Source organism: Ptychodera flava, chromosome 15, assembly GCF_041260155.1.
Source record: "Ptychodera flava strain L36383 chromosome 15, AS_Pfla_20210202, whole genome shotgun sequence".
NCBI classification, from domain to species: Eukaryota; Metazoa; Hemichordata; class Enteropneusta; family Ptychoderidae; genus Ptychodera; species Ptychodera flava.
Window position 1 is genome coordinate 15,518,543 of NC_091942.1, and position 7,160 is coordinate 15,525,702.

Sequence of the window (7,160 nt, forward strand, 5' to 3'; positions counted from 1 at the left end):
ACAGTGCATTAAAAGCCGATAGAATTTCAGTGTAAACCGCTGTAATTCAAAAGCAGCAAAGGTTGCTCGGTTAACTGGTAGGGTTCAGTGTCCGTATTCCGATTATTTCAATGAAATTGCAGTGATTGCCTAGAATGTTGAGTTTCTGCTGGGAGGGAAAAGACCGCACTTATCTGCTATTTTTAACATCTTATGGCGACACGAGCTCGTAGCAAGTCTGTATGTGAAATAGCCGTCGACGCCTCAATACAACGAAGTCGCAAATACGATAGGTGTATTTTCCACGTGTTCAGTGTCACGGACAAGACAATCCCAAACACCTTGTATTACGAACTTCAACGTGAAAGACAACACGAGATGTCGTAAGCCTATTTTCATCTATGGACCACAAGTTTGTTACGCGTTCTCTTTTCAAACTCAGTCAAGTGTATTAACCCACTACCTCGTACCATTTTGAACTTTCAGAAGTACTGATGATGCTGAACGTGACGGTGGCGTTTCAGCTCTCGGGATGCGATCGTCAATATTTTCAGTGTGTCTACCATAAAGGACGGGAGATTATACAAGGCCTTTCCATACCTGTGTCACTATGGCAAGACATGTAACCAATGTTAACGGATATAAACAGTCACACCAAATTGTTAAGATCTTTTCAAAAGAGGCAACAGACAATATATCTTTTAAGATTTTCTACCAACTTTTCCAGAACGGGCGTGACCTTTGACCCCAGAAGAGCAAATGTAATGCAATCTCAGGTCTTGGCTCGGAATAAGTAAGAATTCTCCTAATACACGGTGACAATATCAAGCAGAGAACGTGCTGTGCAGCGCACAGTACTAGAGATTTCCCATAACCCATCATGATTTGTACCATCGCAGATTCCCCAGTGATCTGCCATGTCTCCAATGTGTAGACAAATTCCTAGACTAGTTGTAAAAATTCTAAACACCATTCTTCTAAATTCCCTTTTTAAATGATTTAGAAAAGTATGCTTGATTGAGAGAGGAGATAGCATTTTTGTAAAATTTTCCTCTGATTGTGTCTTCATCCATACAGAATAACGTAATGGAAAGTAGGAAGACTAGTTGCACCTGTTTTTTGAAACAAAAGGATATTGATTTCACCCCCGCCCCCAATAGAAAGACAAAAGAAATTTACATGCCGACTTTTCTCATAGAATGACCCCTTCAATCTGTCATAACTTGCTGCCTAAAAGTATGGCATTTGTAGTAACTGCAGAATATGACTTTATGATTATTTTGTGGTTTCTTTGAAATTTCTACTGAAATTTCTAAAACTTACTTTTAATAAATATACTTAATCAATTATATCGAGACTTTACATTATTGCTTTTATACAGAACTGAAAAAGATATAAGAAAACTAACGTCGTTGGTACAAATCAAACAGAATTGCTGGTAATTTATTGTACTGTGTGCAGCAGATCTGTCAGAAAGGGAACATTTTTCTGTTGTCCATGGACAGACAAAAACATCTACGAAAGTTGTTTGATTTGTAGACATGGTGACGTGTATAGAGCAATGTGTGATTAGAGAGATCCTCGCTTCGAATACCCGATGTTTTAGTGCTCAACATATCAAAAGCTACACTGTGTTCACTTTTGTGGAGGGACCGTGCTGTATTACACGTAACTTTGTACGTCAACATTTTTGGCGACACAGATAGACACACACACACACATTCTAGCATACATACATACTGGTACAAAATTAGATATAAGCACACACGCACAAAAGTACAAGTATATACCCGCTCGCGTGCATAAGGTAATATGCTGATCAGTAAATATTCACATGCATGCATACATACATACATACATACATACATACATACATACATACATACATACATACATACATACATACATACATACATACATACATACATATACCAATACATGTACACTCAAATTTAACGAGTAAAGAATCTATACTGCGCAGGAGAAAAAATTGCCAAGAAAGTAGAAAGGGTAAGGGACTTCGACGTTATTCATTCCTCTGGAACAATTTACCCTTGTTATCTCCATAGTGCTTGCAATGAAAAGCGCTATAAATAGAAGCCACAGTTTCAACAGCTGGTCCTTGGCCAGAATTCGTGCGTGCCGTTGCTGATTTTACGCAATTTGAAGAGGCGCTTGAAAGCAATCGTAGCGTTCACTAAGTCGTGTTAATTAGTTCGGTTCAGAAAATATTTTTAAAGGGAGTTGAGAAAAGGGCACACTTGGAGACCGGACTCCGGGATTTCAATGATGTACGTGTAGTACAAGGCTTCAGGCTTTTGAACCATTCAACGGTAGCCATCATGTGATCTTCTTTGTGAATGTCACGATTCTCGACTCATGGTTAATTTGTCTATTTATGTCTCGATTAGTATGAACATGGCTCTAATTTTAGTTCTACGCGTTCTCGATTACCATTACAATATATTACACAGTGGGCCATGAAAAGACTTGATTCGGGACACAATGTCGCAAGCCCTACAGGTAACGGTAATATTGTGACCAATTTTCAGAGCATACGTACAAGTTATGGCAACATCACCTATATGACGGGGACATTTGTTGACCTGCAGAGGGTAGCTTGCCTCGGCTGGTACACCTAAGTCTTTGTTTCCGGGATTGCATCAGTTAAGCTACTGATGTTGAGAAATTTCTCATGTTGTTGGAATAGAGATAAGCAAATATTGTCGCAGGCTGCATCTTTTCACATCAAATACAATGAATGAACCATGACACCAACGCGTGAAAAAATATATCACGCGGGTTTCTCATATAAATAGTGGTTAAAAATGTAATGTTATTGTCTTTGTTTTCATGTATAGTTTTACCCAAGATGAAAACAGTGGGTTCACGGAGGGTCCACGGCAGAAAGTGGTTGTGAAGTTTCAGTAACTTAGGGTGTCCGTTTCAGGAACGCCATTGGAATCCTAACCCTCACAAAACCCTAACCCTATATGACTTGATCTTGAAATGAACGCCTTCTAACTTTTATAGTTTAATGACATTTCGCAGGTATTTGCGGCACAAGCCCACTTCTATGATTCTGAATATTTGCAAACCGTCACTGGTGTGGGATTACCGCAAATCATTTTGTCACGAGACCCCCTTCGGCATCATCTTCTTTGAACCAAATCACTATTCTGTCATAAGCAACAAAGTATAAAAGGGGTAAACGTATTGGTGAGGTTAATGAGGCCATAAATTCGTCTGATCTCAAATTGGATGACGGCGAATCGTATGCACATAAATATTGGTAAAACAAAGTGTCTTTTATTACAACCCCTTACTACAGGTTGAGTTTCATTCATGAGACTGATAGCTAGTTGTCGTTATATATTTCTGATATTTTGATTCCCCAAGTTAAATCTGGAAAAACTTTAGGGGTGACCCTTGGTTAAACTTTGTCTTTGGACATACCATATCGAAACTTGGTGTAATAAATTAAGTATGCGTATTGCTTATAGGTCTTTTACGTAGATTGCGATTATATAACCCCTATGAGTATTTTGCTGCATAGTATGGGGTAATGCAACAGAAAAAAATATTGATAAAGTTTACATTCTCCAGAAACGAGCATTACGTATACTTTTTGAATTTCCCTTTGATTTTCCATCAGAAGATTTATTTTCATCTCTTAACATTATGTCAATTAGACAGCGTATTTATCCAGCTTGTTTGCTCTCAACTGCAATGTTCATGACCATAATACACGGTCTGCATATCGCTAGGACTGTTATGTACCAAGGTGTATTTCAAAAGCTGGTCAACGTAGGTTTCATTTCCGAGGATCTAAAGTATGGAATGCTTTACCTACAGATATAAAACAAAGCGCTAGTCTTTATACCTTCAAATGTAACTTGAAAGACTATATCAGAAGGAATGTTTCACTGTAGTTTATCTCTTCTTGTACGTATTTCTGTGATCTGGATTTATTTCATTTTTTCTGAATGAGCCCCGATGAAAATTACTGTAAAGTAACTCGACCGCTCAATAAAAGTTTAAATAAATGAATAAAGATACTATTGCTATTGCCGTCGAAGGCATAAAAGACATCGCATTTGTTAAAGTAGATTAACGTCGCATTCTTGTTTATTTTCTCCTCAAGTATTTTGTTGATCATACAGTCAATCACACCTATTATCTCCATGACCATACAAGCAGAACTCCAGCTTTGCATGTGTATTGGTTTTGTTCAAGTGATGACGTCATCCGTGTTACATAATTCATACTGTGCGCGTGACTTACCAGACGACCAACAGGAAAGTTCAACTTGATTTAGGCATAGAGGTATAGAAAGAAAGATAGGGACGTGAAAGGGGTAGGGTCATTTATCAGCTTTTATCTAAAAGCAAACTGGCCAACTTGATAAAAATTCCAATGGAAGACAAAGGGCTAACACCATGTAAGTACTCAATGTCAACAAGGACTAATCCGAAAACCAGGGATTGGGAAGTGCTCCTTTTTAAGGCCAGCAGCTGTAACTTTGGATGAGATAAGCATAAGTTGTGATTCTTCCACGAACAAGTTGTGACGACAAGCTCACTCATAAAAGTTGCTGTTCGGATTAACTCTTGACCATGGCCAGTGCATTATCCGGACCCATACACTGATTCGATCCGGAGGATGAACCGACCTATCATTAGACAAGAAACTTAAAGACATAATGTATCATTTAAGATATCACCGCGACCTACTAATGGGTCGATCGCACAAAGATAATGTTTTGTTCAAACTGACATCTGCCCTTGTGACAATCTTAATTTGTTATGTGATTCGTCAAAAAATAAAGCCTCCCCGACGGGGAATTGAACCCCGGTCTTCCGCGTGACAGGCGGAGATACTTACCACTATACTATCGAGGACGACGAATACTGTGGGTATTTCTTTCTTACTTTATATGTTTTACAAAAGTCACATATCATCAGCTCGTTTTTATGTTTTGTCATAGTGAGACTGTATGGTTAACGGACATGCTTCTGGCTATAGCCAAGACCATCATCTCCGTGATTATTTAAAAAAAAATAATTTTAGGATATTATCGATGATCGTGAAGTGTACAAACAATGACTTTCTATGATACTTCCCGGTCTTTCAAGTATCAGTCCATGGTCATCGAGTTTAGTTGAAGTTATAATTACGTTCTATTCCCGATCAAAGAGTTTACCATTGCATTCGGGGTTCTGACAAGTTGGAAATCGTTGTTCCCGTCATACCGTATATTACACCAGTATTGCAAAGCTTGAAAGAAAAGAGTCGCGGCGACTCAGCGTGGCGCAAGTCTTCGTCGCACGCTACTACAAACAAAGTTCAGAGGTCACGACCGCGTCACCTGTCAACGTTATCTTTACAATCACAGTCCCTCCACGTTCTATCAACACAGCTGAGCAACCCTGACTGTCAGACCGTTATAACGTGTCACTGATATCACAGGCTGTGTTTCTTGGGCACACCTTTGGCTAGTCACTTATAGTTGTCACATTCTTAAGCAATTTAGAATTTGAAATTTTACCCGTTCTGGAGAAGGTGTTCAGTTTTCGTTGGCGCTTTTATCATGCCGCAAAGGTGGTCCCAAATCATGGTCGGGACAACCTCAGATTCTGGAAATAAAGCGACTTAGCCTTTTTTACCGTTCTTTGCTGAAGCAGAAAACGCGCGACCTTTGACTGGTACCAGATAAATGTAAAAATGCATTAGCATGTCAACCTCGCGACAAAGTTTCGGAAGTAATGCCGAGGTCAAAACGGTCAGTAACAATGTACAAAGGCCGTGGTGTTTGAAAGATGATATTACTCAACGATTCCAGGGCCTCAGTTGCAACCTCTTCCGATCCCCTTTGAAGTCACAAGAGCTTGCTCCTTCTTGACCTTTGACACGCGAAGCAGCTTATACTGATCGGTTTTCGCTATGTCTTGTTGCGTCTATCGACAGACATTGCGACTGAATGAAGTCTTATCAATAAGTCGGTAACATGGCAAAAAAGGTCTAAGTCAGGTCTCCAAGTTCACTGCGGGGTTGTGCTGTTCTTTTCGAAGGTAACAGTTCAATCGGTAATTTTTGCAATTTCCCCGCAGTATTGAGTGTGATTCCTCAGCATTGTAGGTGTTCACCACCAAGGCCGCTCTGTAAACCGCAACTATACTCAATGCTATTGTCGTACCTATCTACGGCACCGATCGGATGAAAAGGTCGAGTGTAAAGCATGCCCAATATCTGTCATCGTAAAGAGCCGACGCATAATTCAAATCGCTCTTAGAATGAACCGAAAGAAACATTTTGTAAACCGTTCCCTCCCATTGGCTGCAACGAAGGTGATCAAAGACTAAAAAGTTGTCGACCGATTTTCATTTTGGGGGGTTAACGTTTTTTAAGAGAGTTTTGAAGTACCTATTTTGTTACCTATTTCCATATCAAGACACTTCAGACCTGTTTACCTATCCCAGTCTTGTAACACCTGTCTCCCGTCATTGGCAAAGATGAAGATTTATTTTTAGTAGGTACACGTATACGTCCTAAAATTTGTTTTCTTCTGACGGTCAATGCACCCATTCCCTAAAACACTAACCTAAATAACTCCTCATAAGTCGATGGTGATTAATGCGTAACGCTGCCCGTGTTAACAAATTTTCACACATGTCTCGGGATGTAAGTTCCACCTCATGTTTCTCCTCCAGAGACAGTCTTCCACCCGACACAGTCTATGATTCGACCAAAGCACGTGGTTTCCTACATGGCGACACACAGACTGCCACCGTTGGCAGACGATTGTTGCAACTCCTGAAGAAGACGCCCATCGACCCACTCAATTCTACTCGAGCATGGGACAATTCAATACGCTCGACAGTAAGGAGGCGCAACGAAAAAGAAACATACAACACTTTCGGCTACTGTAACGTGATTCATTCGTTGCGTACCGTGTTCTCGTTGTTCTGGGAAGTCGCAGTTGAAGTCTCGTGTCATGACATTATTAGTGAGATTGAGGCAGCTGAGAATGTACCTTTGGGATTGACAAAGTTTAGAACTCTGAAAAAACAACAATTTTTTTACCTAGAGCGTCTGAGAATCGGTTGAAACATTTTCAAAGTTTTCACATGACTGGCTTGTTTTTATGTAAAATCAAAAAATAGTTTTTCTCATAGAAGTAA

General features: G+C 39.7%; 1 non-coding gene across 1 annotated transcript; it reads right to left on the reverse strand.

The window, feature by feature from the left end:
• Window positions 1-4,808: 4,808 nt before the first annotated feature.
• Trnad-guc (transfer RNA aspartic acid (anticodon GUC)) lies at window positions 4,809-4,880 on the reverse strand. Its single transcript has one exon. It is a non-coding gene; the product is annotated as a tRNA-Asp (tRNA).
• Window positions 4,881-7,160: the final 2,280 nt, after the last annotated feature.